The sequence below is a fragment of the Protopterus annectens genome, chromosome 1.part0 (assembly GCF_019279795.1).
Source record: "Protopterus annectens isolate FY-2018-M chromosome 1.part0, PAN1.0, whole genome shotgun sequence".
In the NCBI taxonomy this organism is placed as follows: domain Eukaryota; kingdom Metazoa; phylum Chordata; order Ceratodontiformes; family Protopteridae; genus Protopterus; species Protopterus annectens.
In genome coordinates, this window is record NC_056725.1 from 709,590,640 (window position 1) to 709,613,863 (window position 23,224).

General features: G+C 43.4%; 1 protein-coding gene across 1 annotated transcript in view; it reads right to left on the bottom strand.

Moving 5' to 3' along the window:
* Positions 1-21,796, bottom strand: part of LOC122794233 (N-acetyllactosaminide beta-1,3-N-acetylglucosaminyltransferase 2-like) — an 803,750-nt gene extending 781,954 nt beyond the window's left edge. Inside the window, exon 1 of the mRNA XM_044062471.1 lies at positions 21,090-21,796. The gene's annotated coding sequence lies outside the window, so the exon portion shown is untranslated. The remainder of the gene's footprint in view (positions 1-21,089) is intronic.
* Positions 21,797-23,224: the final 1,428 nt, after the last annotated feature.

Below are 23,224 nucleotides of genomic sequence, written 5' to 3' on the forward strand. Positions count from 1 at the left end.
CTCTGCCAATATACTTATTCCTAACTTTAGCCTGCCTATCTGGCTTGGTCTACTAACCTTCAAACCTGGACTGACCCTCCAATATACTTATTCCTAATCCTGTCCACCCTCGTCACACCCAGTGCAAATGTTAACATAAATTGATTAAGGGTAGAACTACAACAGATCCTGGAAACTCTCACCCTATATGCCAGACAAATGTTATCTGGAAGGCTATGGAGCACAGCATTATGGAACTCATTAACAGAGACATTATGAACCTGCAAACACCGCACCATACCCACTTAGGTTCTCTAAAGGCCAGATCATGGCTCCTACACCTAGTAGACTTCAAGCCAGTTAACAAGGCTATATGTGAGGGAAGGGAGCTCCACACAGGCAAGCTATAGCTCACCAGCAATTCATACCCATTCCACATTCTGGCATTATACATAACCTCAACAGACTGACCATAAACGACTGTTAGATGATGGACTGACAACTGACGCACAGATGTAGGACAGACGGTAACATTTGCAGCTTCCATGTACAATTCTATGCCAGTAACAAGTGGTATTCACCTGCACTCAGTCCTGGGACCACTCCTGTTTGGAATATAGCTTTCTTAGGTACGAACAAACACAGTAGGGCTAGGTCTGCCCACGTTTGATGAAAATGCATACTAAGGGCTATACTTTATTCTCCAGATGACACACACATCCTCCAAAAGGGTATAATAGAGACAGATATCTGGTGTCAAACTCATGCTGTAAAGCTAGAAGCCAAAGAAAGCACAGTTATCCACTTTTAGAAAAATAAGTATCCCCAGAATACCACATAGGTAGTAGCCCCCAAAATGTGGAACAGGTACTAATGTATACATAGAGCCATGTCTTTAGTCATCTCTCCTTTGATAATCACATTAACCAAAGGGTTTTGGAAATCTCTCTGTGGAGCACATAAACAATAAAGGGTTTGCATGCAGATCCACAGAGGTTGTTGCACACCTATAATGATTAGTCATCTCTGCCAGACTTTGCTTGCTTTGGAATAGGATTCAAATATACCTCAAGCATAAACCCTCACTCACACTATTCAATAGAAACCATGATAAGGGGATGTGAAACAGAAGACGTAGCCCAGTGATCAATGCAGTGGCTAAGCTTGCCACAAGCATACAGAAGTGACCTAAGGTCTGGAAAGCGCCAGCACGCTCTGGCAAAGATAACAGATGCTTTCATAGAGAAAGCAGAGTACTCACCTATGAAATAATTGAGGTCACATGTATATATATGGCTTTGCCCCACAGCTACCTTACATGTGTAATGCACATACAGTTGTCATTGGGATATGTCATACACTAGAAAAATCAAAACCCACTCCACATTGACCAACGGTATCACACACTCTCACACACCTGGAACACACACACACACAGTCAGCAAGTGCAAGATTCAAACTCTTTCCTAACTACACTATGATACTACAGCAGTATGCATTTACACAAGGCGCTATACACATTACTGGGATATCACCTTCCCACAGGTATATTTGCAGGATGGTGACATCATCAGACTTGACAAAGATAAGTACACCACTTTTAAGGTACTCAATGCTAGAAGTCTAAACCTCAAAATGCACTCTCTCTCGAGGCACTCCTAAAAATGGAGAACATCGATATCTGTGCAGTGACTGAGACCTGGTTCAAGGCTCCAGAGAGCACCCCTGCAATACCAGGCTACAATTCTTACCACACTTTTTGGCCACAAAACCAAGACTGAAACACTAAAGGTGGAGGAGTGTCCATATTCATCAAGGATATTCACACCTCCAGGCTAGTTGCCCAACACAATGCATCTGAAATTCTCTAGGTGCAACTAACACTAGATAAGACTGCAACCCAAATTGTAGCTTGCTACAGATCCCCCACCATACCCCAAGATTCTCACTACACCTTCCTAAACATACTGGAAAATATTAAGATACAAACAAACACCCTAATACTGGGTGATTTCAGCTACCCTGCCATTAATTGGGAAAACTACTCGGGTACCAACTCCTTTTCCCAACGGTTCTTGGAATTCATAAATTCCAGCGCCCTGGATCAACTAATCCATTGTCCCACCAGGGGCTCCAATATCCTAGACCTGGTCATTACCAACATGGGAGATAGATGCTCCACACCAGTGGTCACCCCCTCATTGGTCAGGTCTGACAATAAGCAAATCACCCTTGACATCCACATCCCACCCCCACCCCCCCAGTAAGGAAACCTCCGTAAAAAATTGGTCAGGTCTGACAATAAGCAAATCACCCTTGACATCCACATCCCAACCCCACCCCCCAGTAAGGAAACCTCCGTAAAAAACTTCTCCAAGTCAAAAGTGACAAACTTCACAACACCCACGCAGACGGGATCTGGAAGTCTGACTGCAGAATCCTACACAAGGCACTGCATGAGCACATCCACTCGTGCATGAATCGTGCCATCCCAAAAAGAACCAAGATGCTCTTCTCCAAAAAAAAGGAGATCAATCCGGTGGTCCCCTGCTATAAACAAACTATACAACAGGAGGAAGAAACTGTTGCAGAAAAGAAGAAAATCCCAGGATGCAAAAAACTCCCTCACCAGCCTCAGTAGGAAGCCGAGATCCCTCATAAAATCCTCAAAACCTAGTTACGAAAATAAAATTGCCAAAGACAACCACAAGGCATTCTATAGTTATGACAAGAATCTAAATGGCAATGCTCAGATCTGCTCTGAGCTACAACAGAATGGCATTAAATATACTGATCCCAAGGATATTGCCAATATCCTGGCAGATCGATTTAGTGCCAACTTCACCCCCCCTCTCACCCCCTAAAGGGCCCATCTCAATACCAAAAGATTGCCAAATTCCGATAATCACAGCCACATGGGTAGAAACAGCACTCTCCAAAGCCAAGAATCAGCATCCATGCGACCAGATGACATCCCAGGCTGTGTACTACATGAACTACAAAATGAACTGGCACCCCACCTAAGTGTCATGTTTAATCATAGCCTCACCTCCAGCTTCGTGCCCACTGAGTGGTGCACAGCTACAGTTATCCCGCTCCACAAGGGAAGATCCGCCTTGGATCCCGGGAACTACCATCCCATCAGTCTAACAAGCCTGATCTGCAAGGGCATGGAACGCATTATCATGGAACTTATAAACAAAGACATTGGCAATCTTCAAACACTGGACCCCACCCAGTTTGGGTTTGTGAAGGGCAGATCCTGTCTCCTGAATCTGACTGACTTCTTCGAATCGGTATCCAGAGCTGTGGACGAGGGTAAGGCGGTCCACACAGCCTATCTGGACCTCGCCAAAGCCTTCTGGAATCATAGATAAACTTACTAAGCTGGGCATAAATCCCTACGTCACTCAATGGGTTACCAACTGGCTTACTGACAGAACCCAGACTGTCAAAGTAGCAGACTCCAAATCCAGCTCCAAACAAGTGGAGTACCTCAGGGTTCAGTCCTGGGACCACTCTTGCTTGGCATCTACTTCTCTGAAGTACAGGCCAACACTAAGGGACTCTGGCTAACAAAGTTTGCAGATGACTGCAAACTGGGAGCCATTATTGAATCCCCAAATGATGTGGATTTTCTACAAAAGGGCCTTACAGAAACAGATGACTGGTGCCAGAGCCATGGGCTCAAGCTTAATGCCAAGAAATGTATAGTTATCCCCTTTGAAAAAAAAAAACATGTACCCATGAACTACAACATAGGTGGCAGGACACTAAACATTGAAAGTGTGATGAGAGACTTTGGGACACAAAAGTGGACAGTGGTCTCACTTTCGATAACCACATCACAACAGTCAGGAAATCCTTCTATGTGGCACACCTCATCACTAAGGGCTTTTCATCCAGAAAAAAGGAGGTCATTGTCCCACTGTACTCATCCCTCATTAGACCCATTATAGAGTATAATGCCCCATTTGGTATGTACCTCACAAGACATCTGCAACAGCTGGAAAGGCCACAGAAATACCTCACTAAAAGAATCACAGGCCTAAAGCAGATGCCATATGCTGACCGTCTAAAAAAACTCCAGAGGCGATCTCTGCTTAACATGCAAGGCCATGTCAAACCCTGAGCTGTTGGACATGCTCCACTTAAAGAAATCCCAATCCCTCAGAGCCACACGCGCCAGGGATCTAAACCTTATCATCACAATGAACAAAACATGCTGGAGGGATAGGTTCCTGACCCAGAGACTTCCCATACTCTGGAATAGACTGCTCATACATGTCAAGCAGAGTGCCTCATTTGCCCTCTTCAAAAGGAACCTTGATGATTGGATGGGAGATAGGAAATTCACCTCGGGGATCATGTCAGTCGCCCTGCTAGACAAAGGCCCAGAGAAGTAAATATTGTGGGAAGAAATTTCTAGGGAATTGTTATGGCTATAGGCCTTAGGGCCGATAGCCTAGTACCAACCTATGAACCTATGAGTAGTCTCCAAAAAGGTTGCTCCTCCCCAGGGAGACACGCACACACAGTTGACAAGTGCAGGATTCAAACACCTACCTAACTACATTATGATACTACAGTACACAATGCGCTATACACATTACTGGGATTTCACCTTTCCACAGGTATATTTGTAGGATGGTGACATCATCAAACTTGACAAATTTGAGTATACCACTTTTAAGGGGTGTGAGTAGTCTCCAAAAAGGTTGCTCTCTCCCCAGGGAGAGACAGAGACACACACACACACACACACACACACACACACACACACACACACACACACACACACAGTTGGCAAGTGCGGGGTTCTTAATCCAAACTAAGCACGTCTTTACACTTCAGCAAGCAATATGGAGTTACAGGGTGCAATACAGACATTACTCGCTGACAGTTTGCCCAAAGGTTTTTTTCACATTTGCTAACCTCAGCAGGCTTATCATACTTGGTGTACTGTAAGTATATTATATGCATAGGCCATGACCATATCATATATGGGTTGATGCACCACATGCTGGCGCACACAGGGTCAAACCGGTGGCTAAGCTCTGTCATCCCAATACTGGACAATACAGTCAAGAGGAGTAAGGTCATACAACCACAACTCCAGTCTCACATAGACCTACAATATAAGCACCAGCAACACACACACATAAATACACATTACCATACTCAGAGAATACAAATATTAATCTGAAAAAGAGAGAGTGTCCTCCTAAGCAGACAAGCAAGCAACAAGCACCTCCAAACACACACCAGAAAACACATAATACACCAAAGCAGTAGTAATAGGCGACTCCATAGTCAGGCACATAGATGCTCCACTCACTCGGCTGGACAAGGAGAAGGTTACTGTCAGTTGTTTGTCAGGTGCTATGATCTGCCACATAACACAAGCACTTACATCACTCTGGAAAAGGTACATATATGACACAGTCTTTGTACACGTCAGTGTGAATGATCCGAGATATACCTCCCAGGACAACATGACAAGAGATATATAGTAGCTCTATGATCATGTAGCCCAGGCTGGTATGACCCTGACCTTGAGTAGCATCTTACCTTCACGTACATGATACTGCAATAGAACAGAAAGATGATAAACTTCAACAATTGGCTGAGCTTCTGGTGTCATTCCAAGGGGATCCAGTCTGCCTGTGATGACTGGATAGACAAGCCTCGTTGCTTCGCTAAAGATGGTTTGCACCTGTCACCCCTATGCTTCTGAATACTGGCCAAGGCTCTTGCTGTCCCCATATTACCCTTTTTAGGCAAGGTTCATAGGTAGGTACTAGGCTATCGGCCCTGGAGCTTATACAAGCCCAGCCAAAAAGGTACCCTGGCTTTTGCCACCCAAGAAATGTATTTTCCTGTGCCACTGTCAAGCAGAGACACAGAAGTGATCCCCGGGGTGAATTTCCTATTTCTCATCCAATCATCAAGATTTTTCTTGAAGAGTGCTAATGAGGAGCTTTGTTTGATATAGATAGGTAGTTTATTCTGGAGTATGGGAAGTCTCTGGGACAGGAATCTATCCCTCCGGCATGTTCTGTTTATTGTGGTGACAAGGTTTAGGTCCCTAGAGCGTGTAGCTCGGAGGGATTGGGATTTCTTTAAGTGGAGCATGTCCAACAGCTCTGGGTTTGACATAACTTTGTATGTTAGGCAGAGATCACCTCTGAGTAGGCGATATGCGATGGACTAAAGCTGGACTTTTTGAGACTGTCTGTGTAGGGCATATGTTTGAGGCCGGTAATCCTCTTTGTGAGGTATTTCTGCGGCCTTTCCAGTTGTTGTAGATGTCTTGCGAGGTACATACCAAAACGGGCATTGTACTCTATAATGGATCTAATGAGTGATGAGTAGAGGGGAACAATTACCTCTTTTTTTCCTCCATGAGAAACCTTTTGTGATGAGGTGTGCCACATAGAATGATTTCCGGACTACTGTGGTGATGTGATTATCAAAGGAGAGACTACTGTCCACCTGTGTCCCAAGGTCTCTTATCACACTTTCGGTGTTAAGTATACTACCGCCTATGTTGTAGTTCATGGGTACAGAGTTTTTACCAAAGGGGATGACAATGCACTTTTTGGCATTGAGCTTGAGGCCATGGCTTTGACACCAGGCATCTGTCTCAGTGAGGCCCTTTTGTAGGATGTCCACATCATTAGTAGTTTCGATTATGGCTCCTAGTTTGCAGTCATCTGCGAACTTCATTAGCCAAAGACCTTCTGTGTTAGCCTGTACTTCAGAAAAGTAGATACCAAACAGGGCAGGACCCAGGACTGAACCCTGTGGTACTCCACTTGTCACTGGCCTGAAGTCGGAGTTGGAGTCTGCTACTTTCACAGTGTGGGCTCTGTCAGTGAGCCAGTTGGCAAACCATCTTGTGACATAGGGATTTATACCTAGTTTAGTGAGTTTATCTATAATTCCAGAGTGGGGGATGGTGTCAAAAGCCTTGGCAAGATCTAGATAGGCTGTGTGAACCACCTTACCCTTGTCTACGGCTTTGGTGACTGCTTCAAAGTCTATCAGGTTTTGGAGACATGATCTGCCTTTTACAAACCCGAACTGGTTGAGGTCCAGAGTTTGGAGATTACCAATGTCTTTGTTTATAAGTTCCATGATCATACATTCCATGGCCTTGCAGAATAGGCTCATCAGGCTAATGGGGCACTAGTTCCTGGGGTCCGTGGTGGCTCCCCCCTTGTGTAGTGGGATAACTGTCGCTGTGCGCCATTCAGCAGGCACAAAGCCTGAGGTGAGGCTATGACTGAACATGGTACTTAGGTGTGGTGCCAGTTCATTCTGTAGTTCGTGTAGAACGCAGCCTGAGATGTCTGATCCCATGGATGCTGTGTTCCTGGCTTTGGAGAGTGTGGATTTTACCTGTGCAGCCGTGTTTACAGGAACTTTGCATTCTTCCAGTATAGAGATGGGCTCTTTAATGGGTGAGAGGGGGGTAAAGTTAGCACTGAACCTATCTGCCAGGATGTTGGCAATATCAGTTGGGTCTGTATATTTAGTGCCATTGTGCTGTAACTCAGAGCAGATCTGAGTGTTGCCATTGAGATTAACATAGCTATAGAATGCTTTGTGGCTGTAATCAGTGGTGATTTTGTTTTCATAACTAGCTTTGGAGGATTTTATCAGGGATTGCAGCTTCTTACCGAGGCTGACCAGGGAGCTCCTCCACTCATGGGATTTTACTCTCTTTTGCAACAGTTTCTTCCTTCTGTTGTACAGTTTGTTTATGGCAGGAGACCACCAGATTTGCTTCCTTTTTCTGGAGGATAGCCTCTTGGTTCTGTTTGGGATAGCACGACCGATGCACTCAAAGTGCTTATAAAATGCAATTGTGTAGGATTCAGTAGTCGTAACTGTATTGTCCATCTGCATGGGTGTCATGAAGTTCACCACTTCTGTCTTAAGAAGCATGACGTTGGCCTTGGAGAAATGTTTTAACATGGTTTCCTTAATGGAGGGTGGGGGCAGAATGTGGATATGTAGGGTAATTAGCTTATGGTCAGATCGGACCAATGAGGCATTGACTTCAGGTGTGGAACACCGGTCACTCAGGACAAACCAAACCCCGTAACCAACACAAATAACCACAAAGTGAGCTAAATGCTACTCATTGCCAGAAGTCTCAACCTCCAAATGCACACACTCGAGACACTTCTCAGTATGGAGAATATTGATATCTGTGCAGTAACAGAAACCTAGTTCAAAGCTCCAAAGAGCACACCAGCACTACCAGTATACTACTCATTCCATACCTTCCAGCATCAGAACCTGGATCACAGCACATAGGGTGGGGATGTATCCATATTCATCAAGGATACCTACACCTCTCTCCACATCCTCTCTACAGGATATGTACCCATAGAATGTTGCACAGCAACGTTCTTCCCACTCCACAGGGGTGGGCCATAAAAGACCCTTGGCATTCCCGCCCTATAAGCCAGACGAGTCTGATCTGCAAGCCAATGGAACCAATCATAATGGAAGTCAACTATAAAGACATTGGGAACCTTCACACAGTTGAGCACACCCAGTTTGGCTTAGTCAAATGCAGATCATGCCTCCTGAACTGGGTGGATTTCTTTGAGACAGTTACCCAGCCTACAGATGATTGAAAGGAGCTCCACACAGCCTACCTATACCTCTCTAAGGCCTTTGACACCATTCCCCAGTCAGGTATCATAGACAAACTCACCAACCTGGGCATAAATCCATACATCACAAGATGGACTGCAAACTGGCTCACAGATAGATCCCACAAATTAAGAGTTTCTGGCTACATGTCAGACTCTAAACTGGTAACAACTGGTTTCCCACAGGGTTCAGTCCTGGGGCCCCTCTTGTTTGGCAAATACTTCTCAGAAGTACATGCCAACACAGGAGGGTTGTGGTTGACTAGGTTTGCTGGGAACTGTAAAGTGTTTGCCATAACAGATTCCCCGGATGACACAAATATTGTCCAGAAGGGACTCTTGAGACAGATGTGTGGTGTCAGAATTATGGCCTCAAGCTCAATGTGAAAGAATGCATAGTAATCCCCTTTGGGTAAAACAAAGTACCCCCAAACTACCACATATGTGTTACCCCCTAAAAACTGACAAGGTAATAAGGGATCTGGGGACAAGAGTAGATAGTCATCTTTCCTTTGACAACCATGTTGCCAAAGTGATTAGGAAATCCTGTGTGGCCCACCTAATCAACAAAGGGTTTGCATCAGGATCAAAAGAGGTAGTGGTGGCCCTCTACTCTTAAGTCATCAGACCCATCATTGAGTACAATGCACCATTTTGTATGCACTCGACTAAGCATATCCAGCAGCTGGAGAGACCACAGAGGTACCTCACCAAGAGGATTACTGGCCTCAAACAGTTGTGTTATGCAACACAACTGGTAAAACTAAATCTGTTCTCAGTTGGGTACCACCTACTCAGAGGCACACTCTGCCTAACATACAGAGCCATGCCCAACACATAACTGTTGAACATGCTCCATCTAAGGATAACAAAATTGAGTCACACTACACACTCTAGGATATGAACCTCATCACAACAATGAATACAACATGCTGGTGGGATAGAGTACCATCCCAGACACTTGCCTTACTGTGGAACAGAGTCCCAATGTACATCAGACAGAGCCCCTTGCTGACACTCTTCAATAGGAACCTTGATGAGTGGATGGGAAACAAGACAATTCACGCCAGGCATCACATCAGCAGCCCCACTAGAAGAGGACTTAGGGTACCAACTATTAGAACGAGGGCTTAGGAGACTAACCAATGGGGTGGTGAAAGCTGCACAACTTGCCTAGGCTAATATATGCCTTTGTGAAGATAGTCTACTATATACCTATGAACCTATGTGACAGGTACATGTCTAAAGATAGTAGATGTGTACTTCATTGTACAGTCATGTTGTACAGCAGGCACATGCACCACATACACTGTAATGCTTACAGATACTGCTGGCTATTATGTACAGTGGGTGAGATGTGCACCTCATGTCTTTTGTGCCATTGGGATGTGTGCTGGGTGTGACAGTCCTGGATGGCTCCCTGTCATGGTCACCCTCTTACACACATCTCTGCCCATCCATCTTTGGCTTATTATACTGTGTCCCCCTTACATATATAGGTACATAGGTAGGTAATAAGCTATCTGCTTGAAGGCATATATTAGTATGGCCAGTGTGTGCAGCTATCACCACACATGGGGTTAGTTCCCTATGCCTCTGTGTAGTAGAGCTGATGAAGTGATCCATGGTGTGACAGTTCAGTTTCACATACACTCACATCAAGGCTCTTCTGGAAGAGTGTCAGTGAGGGACTCAGCTTAATGTAGGTTGGGAGCCTGTTCTACAGCAATGGAAGTCTGAGTTAGTAATGTATCCCTCCAACATGTTCTATTTATTGTTGTGATGATTATATCCCTAGACCATGTGGCACAGTGAGCTTGGGTTTACTTCTGATAGAGCATGTACATCAGTTCTGCATTGGACATGAACCTGTCTGTTGGACAGAGATCGCCTGAGTAGACGATATGCAACAAAGTACAGATTGAGTTACTTCATTCTTGTTGCATGGGGTAATTGTTTGAGGCCAGTAATCCTCTTGTTGAGGTACTTCAGTGGTCTTTCCAGCTGCTGAAGGTGCCTAGTCAGATTCATCGCAAGTGTGTCGTGGTACTCTCTGATGAGTGATGAGTAGAGGGAACCTCCTTTGACCTACATTTTATTTATTTTTATTTTATTTTACATTTGTTGACCGGGCCAGTCTAGCTGGAGATAATTCCATTTTCAGTAGCGGCCCGGGGAGAAAAGCTCCACAGAAGTAAGATACATACAGAAAAACCATCATACAAAAATAATAATAACAATAATGATAATAGAGTTAGTAATAGAGTTTGCAAAAAACAAAAACATGCAAACCCTTCAATGGAAAGTACTACTACTTGTGTTAATTACTGTAACATACAATTACAGTCTAGATGACATTATACAAGTTGACACATACTTATCAGAAGATGAAAGCAAGGATTGGAGGTAAGGAAAGTAGAGTAAAAAGAAAAAAAGGGAGAAAAAGAAAGGATTGAATGTGGAAAAGAGAGCAAGTTAAGGTAGATAACAGGTATAGAAGCAGAGGGGGTAAAACAGGAAGCCAAGTAGAGAAAAGAGAAAGGAGTAAGAGAGAAAAGTTTTAGAATTAGGGAGTACTAGTGGAAAGTTAATCAGGTTTATTACAGGAACAAAGCCAGTGATTTTGGAAATGCAGTTTAATATTTTGTTTGAAAAGAGGCAATGATGTAATATTTGTTATATTAGAAGGTAACAAATTCCATTTTTTCCCTACCGCATTGGTAAATAGTGAGTCGCCAGCATTGTTATTTGATTTTATTGTACTTGTTAGGAGTTTACTAGAAGAGCGGAGAGAGTTGAGATTGGTATAGGGGATTATGAGTTGTGAGAGTATCGGGGTATTATTAGGTTGGTACAGTATTTTATGGGCAATAGAGAGTTGATGGATTATAAGATAGTTTTGAAACTCTAGCCAGCCTAGAAGTTTTAAGTTAAGACAGTGATGGGTTTTATAGGGGTTACCAGTAGCGCTGGCAATGTTATTATAGCAGGTTGCCAGTTTGTTAAGGTTGTTTTTTTTGAGGTTGGTGAAGATAGGTGAAGCATAGAGAAGAGTAGAAATAAGATGGGAGTGAGCAATCCTTGTTCTAGTAGAAGGTGTAAGAAATGGTCTAATTCGATATAAGGATCCTATTTTTCTGTTAACTAGTTTTATGGAGTTGTTAATGTGTTGGTCAAAAGAAAGATTATTGTCTATGGTAATACCTAACAGTTTAGTTGAAGTGTCGGGTGAGATGACAGTGGCACTGTTGGAGGAGATGGAGAAATGTAAGGGGGAGGCCCTGGATGTGGGTGTAAAAAGAAGAAGTTTAGTTTTTTTAGCATTTAGTAAGAGGAATCGACTAGAGAACCATGTTTCTACGGTATTAAACACCTTTTGGGTGAGAGAGATAAGTTCTGGGGTAGAAGATGCTGAGCAGATGAGAGTAGAATCATCAGCGTATTGAATGCAGGTTGAGGGATTATTGTTTGAAGATCATTAATGAAGAGGGAGAAGAGAAGTGGGCCAAGGATAGAGCCTTGTGGTACGCCAATAGAAATGGGCAAAAGTGAAGAAGTGTGGTTATCCCAAAGAACTGCTTGTTTTCTGTTTGTAAGGTAGGATTTAAACCATTTGATGGCTGGGATATCAAATGAGAGGGATTCAAGAGTATTAAGTAATAAAGAGTGGTTGACCATATCGAATGCTTTGGAGAGGTCAATGAAGAGGGCAGAAGAGAGTAAGTTGTTGTTGCGGTTCCAATTAATAGTATCTACAAAGGAAAGCAGGGCAGTGGTAGTACTGTGATGTGGTCTATAGCCATGTTGACAGTTTGCTATTATTTTATGAAGAGAGAGATATTGTACAAGTTGAAGGTGGATACATTTCTCCATAATCTTAGCCAAAGGTGAGAGGAGAGCAATAGGTCTATAGTTAGAGTAGTCTGTGGAGTTAACAGGAGGGGTCCCAGGACTGAGCCATGGGGGACAGCAGTTGTTACCAGCTTACAGTCCAACAGGGAAACCACAATTCTTACCTTGTGGGATCTTTCTGTGCCTCAGTTGGCAATCCATCAGATGACATACGTGTTTATGCACAGGTTGTTGATTTTGTGGATACGACGTGTGTGGGATGTTGGAAAAGGGATTTTCAAGGTCTATGTAGGCCGTATGGAGCTCATTTCATTGATATATGTCCTGGGTAACTGCCTTGAAAACTGTCTAGCAGATTTAGGGACCATGACCTGGCCCTGACCAAACCAAAATGGGTAGGGTTGGGTGTTTGTAGGCTCCCAGTAGCTCTGTTTACAAGTTCATAATGATGAACTCCATGGCCTTGCAGATCTGGCTTATGAGACAATAGTTCCCATGGTCTGTTGTGCACCAACACTTGTGGAGTGTGCCAAATGTTGCTGTAACCCATTCAACAGTTTCACATCCTGTGCAGAGGGTGAGTCTCAGACTGTTCAGGTGCAGGGTCTGTTTGTTTTGGAGTTCACATATGACACAGCCAGGGACACCATGTCATCCCATCGACGCCGTGTTTTTAGGTTTGGATAGAGCTGTTTAACCATTGTAAATGCGATTTCTGGGTTTTCACAATTTTCAGGTATGGTAATGGGCCTTTTTTGTCAGTGAAAGGGGGATAAATATGTATGAACCTGTCTGACAAGATGTTGGCAATGTCAGTCATGTACGTGTATTCATTTACACTTTGCACTGACTCAAAACATATAAGAGTTTACTTTATTTATGACATAGCTAAAGAAAGCTTCATGGTTCTCTATGGATTCTTTGGCAATATTTTTGGCAGAGCTTGGCTTGGATAATGTTAGGAGTGCTCATTGTTTCCTGATGATACTGATCAGAAATTTATTGATCTTCTTGGATTTTCACTTTCTTTGAACAACTTAAGTACTTGTATTACATAGTTTGATTACGACAGGGGTCCAATATATTATTTGGGTCTATTTTCATATCACTGTGTGCGCAAAGCAGGATTTGTGAATAGTGACATGTGTCTGGAGTAAGAACTGCAACTGCCAGATACGTGTGGCCCACTGCTGTACTCAGACATGGCCCAAGTGTGTGAGCATGTTCAGTATGACCTTTCAGTATGCCGTTGACTGACATTTGCTAAATTTGTTTAAGAGTGTGAGCATGCCCACTATGGGCATATATACTATATATGTGTGTGAAAATTCAAGTTGTTTTTTATTTCAGGACTCACCTTTGTGTTGTACAAAGACAGGAAGCGCGCTGTGCCTGCAGGGCTTCCATGAGTCAATTTGCATAGACTTCTCAACATTTCTACATACAGGGGGACAGCTATTATTTGTACATTTCTACCCGGGGGGGGGCACACCCGATTGTTACTGTGGGTGTACATAGGATGAGGGGTACACCTGACACTTACACACATTTGCTAGGCCTGCACTGCTATGCCAGGTATTCCATTTCAGTCTGTACTGTTGCCTATCATACTGGCTTGAGGCATACTACTGTACTACAGACCTTAGCTTCTAATTACACGCATATTAGTTTGTGACTTCATAGCCTACCCAACCCACATCATACTGCCTGGCCTGTTGTTATCCGTCTGCATAGGCCTGGGGGGAGGTTACGCATATGCCTCTTCAGAGGGCATGATACAGCATTTGTTTGTGTTTGCGTTTGTCTACAATTGTCCTGCTGGCTGAGACTGTTAGGTATGTGACCCCCCCCCCCCCAACTGGTATGTGTGAGTGACTTAAGTTGCGTCTGTGCCAGTGAAATTCTGTCATGGCTTAGTGGTTCAGTACTGTGACTATAGTGCACAGTATCCTGAGTTCGAGCCCTGTCACTGCTGTTTGTGTTCCTGCTGGGCAGACCTGCCTGGTTAAGGAACAGTAAAGCAGGTGTGATCGTGTTTACCCGACTTTGCCCGATGTTGTGCTGGTTAGCGCAGTGCACAGCTACGCCCACATGTATTTAAATATGCTCAATACTGGTAAAATGTGCTTAGCAGTGCTTTATATTGCTTAAAATAGGGCACTCATGCCTCAGGTGGTGCTGCAGGGCTGCCTATGTCGGATGCACATAGTGTCAAGTTAGGCATCCCTTTTACTGTATGGGCAAGTCAGAGAGAGGAGTCATTTCCAGGGTTCCTACTGAGTCAGTGTATGTGCTATGTATTGCCTCTTTGCCAAGGCCAGGGCATACTGGGCACGCCTCCTTCTGCCTACTGGGGCAGGCTCAGGTTGTTCCTCCTCTGAGTCACGCTGTGCCTGTGCAGGCCTTGACAATGGTGGGGGGCTGTTTGGCCCTGCCCCATGCTGTTCCTGCTGCAGCTGTTTCCGCAGGATCATATTGTGCAGCATGGCACATACCATAACAATTTGGGTACATGTAGTCGGGGAGTACTGCAAGGCTCCACCAGATGTGTCCAGGCACCGGTACCGTGACTTGAGCATCCCAAACACACACTCAGTTATGTTTCTTGTTTGTGCATGTGCCTCATTATGGAGTTCTTGTTCAGGTGTGTGTGCATTTCTGATGGGTGTCATCAGCCACGGCTCCAGTGCATATCCAGCATCCCCCACTAGGTGACCCTCAGGGATGTCCCCACTGGCAAATCTCTGGTACAGCTGGGTCAGATGCCAAATGTGGGAATCGTGATAGCTTCCAGGGCATCCAGCACACACATTCATTATTATGCCCTGGGCATCGCACACAAACTGGCAGTTGGAGGGGAAGCCCTTGCAGTTGATGTAGACCCTACCCCACTCATCGGGTGGTGCTTTGATGCATATGCGAGTGCAGTCTATTGCACCCACTACCTCAGGGTATTCTGCTAATTGGTGGAAAAGACGCATATTGCTGGTCAATGCCTCATGGGAATTGGGGAAATATACATGGTCTCCGACATGTGCTGACATGGCATCTTGGAACTGGTGGAGTACCCTGGATGCTGATGCCTGTGAAATCCCCATCATATCACCAGTTGGTCTTTGGAAGGTACCTATAGCTAGTATTCTTAGGCCTACACATACCTTGGTATCCACTGGGATGGGTTCCCCTCTTTTGGTTCTGTGTGTGAGGCATGGCTGGTAAAGCTCAATTTGCTGTAGGAGGTCTCTGTCCATCCTATAGTGCTCCACTATCTCCAGCTCATGTAGCCCCTGGTAGGTTACCCCAGGTCTGTACACTCTTCTCAGTCTCATCACTGTGGGTTGCTCAGCAGCATTCACAACATCACCACCCTCAGCACCTTGCACATGTTGGTTTATGATAGCAAGAGCAGCCCTTAACATTTTGTCTGACTTAAGCTTTTTAAGCTTTCCCTCTTTGTATACTGCAGTGTTGCAGAGTTCTTGAAAAAAAAAACATGGGGGGGATGGTATTTGCAGAGTTTAAAGTGTTGGGCTAGTCTGCTGCCTGTGTAATTGGCTGATTCTGATTGATTTCACCTGGCAACTCTGCTAGTTCTCCTTGGTTAACTTCCTACTACTTCTTTTCCTTCCTTTTGCCTTTCTGTTTCTGCCAGGGGCAGCGACGCGCAAACAAGCACAAACGCGTGCACACGCTGTGTGCATGTTTGCAAGGAGTTTCCTATCTTTTAACAGTGTGTACCTTTAGTTTGAGGTTTTCAAATAGGACAACTGTAGGCACGCCTCTTTCAATCGTGAGTAACTCAAAGCAAACACAAGCCACTGTGCTCCAATTAGCTTACAGCCCGTCTGACACACCCCCTCATGTCACCTATATTCTACTGAACTACTCCTACACTCTTGGGACATGCCTCACATGCTGGGGAAAATTGGGATTCACTATCCTTATCCTCATTTGCATAGGATTGCATACTAATGCATGGTTACATCTCTCACACTGAACTTCCCCCCTTAGCAACTACTACTCAGTGGCCATGTTGTCTTCAGCCTGCCATTCACCTGCATGGCAGAATAAGCTTTTTAGTGAAAATGTCTATTTTTGGCTTTTTTTTTTTTAATTATTTTCTTGTTTTTATAAGCGGTGCACATTTGCGCGGTGCTGCGCTATGCTTAAACATCAGGAAAAAAGTTAAATTGTTATATTTATAAACATTATATAATGCCAATGGCCTTATATTTGGCCAATGACATGCTTCCTCAACTGTATGCATTCTTTATTTGGAGCTGTCATAGCTCCGTTTAGCTATTTGCAGAAATGTACTCAGTTACCAACGGAATACATTTCTGCAGCTAACACTAATCTTCCATGGACAGGTTAGTGTTTCCTGGATCGCAAATTTACCTCATTTGCATGGCTTTCACCAGCAAATGAGGTAATTTGCATACCATGACGCTGTCCGTGCAAGAGTAGCTTTAGCAGCTCTCCTGCATGCCCCTGCCAGCTATACCTGGATCGCACAGCAGACATATTGCCGGCGTGAGCTCCTACCCTCTTCTTGCACTCAGTGCAAGCTTTCGTAAATCCGGGGGTTAGTCACCAAGTCACTTCTGCATACATGTCCCTAGGTACCTACAGACTGCAAATGAAACATGCTGCACAACAAGATATGTATGTGCCCATATACTACTCACATACTGTGTCATTCACCAGCATGTCTGCCATATGGGAAAGGGAGTTTTGACATATGTAAGAGTAATGCATCGGGTATCCTGTGCTTACATTTTTGCAGATTCTCCTGGTGGAGGGGTGAGCACAATAGGCCAAATCATGCCTGATAATCGGAAGGTCAGCTATGACTGGCAATGATGGCAGCGTATACAAGGTACAGTCTGCTAGTGGAATGGTCAATAGTAGCATGAAACAGCTCACACACATACAACCCTCACATACAAGGACCCTGTGGTGGGACAAGTTGAACTCCCACTTTCACCAGTGTTTGGTGGACATCCTGAAACTGTAAATCCCACCCACACTGCATAAGACTCCGTAGCTCATGATATTTTGTGAGCCACACTGCCTCTGATGTGCATACAGGTCCCATAGGTATCCCCGACTGCCCCTGAATTAAGTGCAACATTTGGGATAAATCATTTGATGTACATATCAGGGTTCCAGATATAGACAGCCATTGCCAGCAGCATTGTAAAGATGGTGAGTGTGCTATTTGGACTACACAGCATGTGGATAGCCTATAGGATGACATGCAGAACCTGTACAGTGGCATGGAGTATAAGGACAGAGAGCAGATGGCAATACTCAGATCACTGGTGGCTAATGATGCTTCCATTCATGCTTCTGTAAGGTTCATGGTAAATGCCAAGACTGCCTCTAAAGGTCATGTTGTCCTTAGCCAGTAAAGAATTAGGATGCAAGGTTACTTGTCACAAGCACCTTGTATCCAGATGGCACAGACTATTCCTCAGACAGCAAAGCTGTCCGATCCAATCACATATCCCACCACTCCAAAAAAAGGCTAGGCTCATGCTTGCAACCATAAATACTCATCAATCTCCAGATTTGGAAACACCAGTTTTAGCAATGTGAGCCAATAGGAGGAGAATTACAGTGGAATTTACTTAGATCGCAAAGTAAATGAAGAAGGATTACTTCTGAGAAGTCTCTAAACACAGCACAATATTTACAGGGGAAGTACCACCAGCTTTTAAAGGTGGTCCTAAGAACCATTGATGGCTATCACATCCACCTCACATGACCCTGGACCCGGATATGTTCAATGACCATAACCTACCCATACCGTGCGTGTATAAAGATAATTTCTGCTGCACAAGCATGTTCAGTCCACACACTGTGTTGCATAGCCTAGCTTTCATAATGTGTGCAACATTTTCATCTGTGTTGTCTGTATTATGTCTCATAGCTGAGGTCCAGATGATGTGATGTACTGTACATGCCTTTGCCTCATATGGGGTCCTGCAACTGTCTGTTGCTCATCTGACTGCAATGCTCTTCAACCACTGTGCCAACAGCTACAACAAGCCTTGTTGGGATGGGTCACAACTGTTGGAAGCTTTTACTGCTTAGTCGTGTTTTGCAATATGGTGCACACTACAAATATTCAGCTATAGATCTTGGTGGATAGGTACAGTGGCAGCAGTACTGCAGGTGTTCTGGCAGAGGCTGGAAAGCAAGAGCTGATTCATAGGATAAAACAGTCCATTTACTGCTCAGCCCATGTCCTCATTTTCAACTATGGTCTAGGTTCAGGTACTGATAAAATGGATGAGATTATGGACACAGACAGCAGGAATGTGGTACCTTTGGAGGGTTGATGGACTCAATCTGTGAAACAGTGAAGAACTCAGCAATTTGAAGGACCTTGGAGAACAAGTCGGTGCATCTTTGTATTGAGCAGAAGTGATATCCCACCTTGTGAGGACACCCTCCTAGACTCCTCCCATGGGAGATGCACCAAACATAGCCCATGGGAGGAGGCTCCATGCCAGACCCAAACCATATCAGAGGGATTATGTATCACAAATTGCCTGGGAACATTTTGGGATCCCACATGCTGACCTGAACTGCTGCTGGGGGCAGGGAAACCTAGTGTACTTTAGCGACTCTCACTAGGATAAACATTACTTACCCTTTGTTAACGGGGTTAGTCCCACTAGGCTAGTTGCCTTGCTCTTCTGGAGAGACTCAAGGAGATATTTATTTACACTTAGGGGAAATTCTTTTTGATAGGTGCTGTACGATCTTTTACATCCACCTCAGTAACCAACTCAAGCAGATGGGACCTCAGTTTAACATCTCATCAAAAGGATGACATACTCAGCAGTGCAGCCCCCTTGTATGCTGCTCTGAAGTGTATGGGAATAGAAACCATACATCCACCTCAGTAACCAACTCAAGCAGATGGGACCTCAGTTTAACATCTCATCAAAAGGATGACATACTCAGCAGTGCAGCCCCCTTATATGCTGCTCTGAAGTGTATGGGAATAGAAACCATAGTCTTCTGCACTGACACCGCATAACACTAGAAAATGCTACTGCTGCTGATGATGATGATGATAATGGTGATAAAATGTAATACCTACCCAGAGAAAAGGGCTTCCATATACTGTACATATTGATGTGTGGGGCAAGTACACAGCAACAGTTAAGAGTATAGTAAGTCCTTATGGCAGTGGCACAGCTGTGGTCGACAGAATGAATCATGCTATGGTTAGCAATGAAAAATGTGTTGGCTTTTATTTACTATGATGCCACCCACCCCACACCTACTGAGAAATTACCTGACTACAAATATCTACTGGATACACTTTTGGACATACCATATCACAAATATTTTTTTGTGTGAAAGAATATAACTTATTTAACATTTCCTTCATTTTCCCTAATCCTACAAAAGAAATTTGCAGCAACATAATTCTGTTTTTATACTTCTCTGACATACTGCTTTCACAATCCCTTTATTTAAGCATAATTGGGATTAACAAAATTAAACACTCAAAGGAATTCAAAATATGGAGCTGTTGAGTTCAGTAATTTTCATAAGTGTGTGGGTCTGTACCTACACACATCTATTATATCGATAGTCATATATACCTGAATGTACACACACCTGTGTGTATAGGTGTACATACACACAGCTTTTTGAACCACCTTCTTCTTTCGGCTAAAATACGATTTTACGAGTGTCGTGGATTCATGGAATTACAGGGCTGGTTGCTGGGAACTGGGAAGGAATGCACAGGGAGATTCAAGATGAAATGCGGCTGCTGGTGGAACAAACATTAAGGGAATGTAAGGAAAACTGGCAAATCTGTCTCCTTATGTCAAAGCAATATAATACAATATTCATACATACATCACACCAATGGTTTTCCACTAATTTGCCAGAAAACCACAATTTCATTAAAAACAGACTAAAAATATAGGATGAAAATATGTACAGTTATAGGTATCACACACACACTTACTTGAATCCATCGTTTTCAAAGTTCTAGTAGGTAAATGCCCTGTTAGCACAATAGGCGTGGCCAAATCCATACATCCCCCCACAAACACATATATACCCACACAACTACAGTACACTATTACAAGACAGACCCCGTTGTAAATCAACTTCTTATATCTAGAGCAGGGTTTTATTTTTTTTCTTATCCTGTTCTCCAGTTTAATGTGGGCTGACTGTAGGCAAAAAACACACACGCAACAAATCTCTTTTGAAAACAAGTGACCGCTGCTTGCGCCTGGTCAGAAAAGCACAGTAATTAAAGATAGCCAGTACAATACCATTAAACAAATATGAAATGATAATGGAACGTTACCTTCGATAAACATATATGAATTCAACAGAATGAACAGAATTCAATAGATGAAACTGCTTTGGCAATGCATTTATGAATTATACGCATTTACCATACTGGGTTTTACTTTTATTCTCCTGGTGTCAGTCTCCTTAGCACGCATTATCCATATTTTGGGCAGCTACTACTCCGTTGCGTTTGTTTCAGCGCTTTATCGCTGGAGGAAAGGTTGGAAGAGCAAATTATCGACTTACCTATTGAAGCAGGGCTGCCTAGGTACGATCCATTTACAGCGAAAGATACGCAAAATGGTAAAATGTGTCCAAAGTGATCCTCACAGCCTCCTGTCCCTTGTATTTCGGAAGAATTTATATCACTGAATCCAGTCGGTAGTTGCGTGTGTGTTTATGTGTCTTTGTGGGGCGCGGTAGAAGCTGTGCTGCCTTAAGGCTAGACTAGTCTAAACACGTGTTTATTACAACGATATTTTCTACTTCTTCAGCTCTGACTGCGGGTTACTCAGTGCAATGGTTGGTTCTTGGTGACGGTATGTTTTAATTGCATCGTTCAGTCTGCAAGCTGGCTCCGGGGATGAAAGTGTCAGTTTGTGCTTTTAAAATAAAGTAACGCATAGTTTAACGATATTGTTAACAGTGTCAGAAAAGAGTAGACGCCTGTTACCTCCGGTCTGGTGTGCTGTTTTTAGCACTTTTCTTGGAATGCGTGAAGTTTGTGTGGGAAGCCATGGATTGTAACTGTGTACGCTACTGCTTCTCTCCTCAGCTTCTTCACACAATCGTCATTAAAGGAGTAGCACACAAATATACGCCCACGATGGTGTCAAGTAAAAGTAATGGCTTTTAGAGTCATGTTCTCAGCATTTGCCTAACTGCGATGGCATACTTTTCTCGAGTAGCAAAGATACGCTAGTTGGAGTTGGTCGAGGAGTACACGATGAGAGAAAGAAGCGGAAAATGAAAGTAACATAACTAGAAATTTTAGACTTGCCTGCCTGTGTGTGTGGTGTAGTGGGGTGGGGTGGGGGGGGGGTTAGGCGAGCAGTTTTAGTAAAAAGATTACAGTTAACAAATAATCATAATAATTTTCAGTTATAGACTAATTGAATAACAATTCAAGCCCTTTTATTCTTCTGTCACCGTTTTAAGTCGATAGTGACAATATTTAAAAGTTGCCCATGATCTGTTCTGCTGCACCCGAATATTTAGTTTTATCCCTTCCTGATTCTGGAAATAAGAGGTTAAAATTCCTGTCCCAGAGACTTCCCATACTCTGGAATAAACTACCTATCTATATTAAACAAAGCTCCTCATTAGCACTCCTTAAGAAAAATCTTGATGATTGGATGGGAAATAGGAAATTCACCCCGGGGGTCACCTCTGTGGCTCTGCTCAACAGTGGCACAGGAAAATAATTTTATTGGGTGGCAAAAGCCAGGGTACCTTTTTGGCTGGGCTTGTATAGGCCCCAGGGCCGATAGCCTAGTACCTACCTATGAAAAGCGATTATTTGTACATACCGCTCATCTGTTCCTCATATTTAGAGCCATCCCTGATTTTGACTAAACATTTAGCGCTGTCCCACTTAATCCTTTCTAAAACGAGTTGACTTTTGGAGAAAAGGTGAATTACACTTTATAAATAATGCCAATAATCATGGTTTTGGACTTATTTTACTTCAGAAAATTATTAATTCACATCCTCAATCTGTCAAGTCCTCAAGTTAATAGTGCTAATTTGAGGGCACCTCTCAACTGTCCAGATTTTCTCGGAATGTCCAGATTTTTCCTCAGCCAATTTTCTAAGCTTGTAAGAACACCTGTCCTTGTTTTGGGGCCTTTGTCCACCTAATATTTTTGTCTGTATCCAGATTTCTTGCACTGAGAGGTTGAGAAGTATGGGGCTATGGCATAGATGGGCAGAACATTTTTTTAAAACATCTTTATTGAATTATCACTTGTGACATAGACAAATTTATACTTATATCTAACTCTAGTAACAAGTTCACGTTTACAAACATTATACTTCCACATATATTGCTATATATCATATAACCTACACAGCATTACATAAATTATCGTATTCCTGCCCTTTTTAAACAAGAAATATCTTTATTAAACCATCACTTAGTTATGACCTAGGCAATCAGACATTTATACAAATGAAAACAATCCACACCAACACTGTGCTAGTTGTAACCATTTAATATCACAAACCATAGTGACACACTCCAAGTTGCAAACATTATACATCACTTATAATCTACCCGATCATCTTCAGTCAAACATTACATAGTTCATTTAAATCCTGCCTTCTTTTAAACCTCATTCCTCCCTTGTATGTATTGTTCCCACAATTTCCAGTTTTTCCTA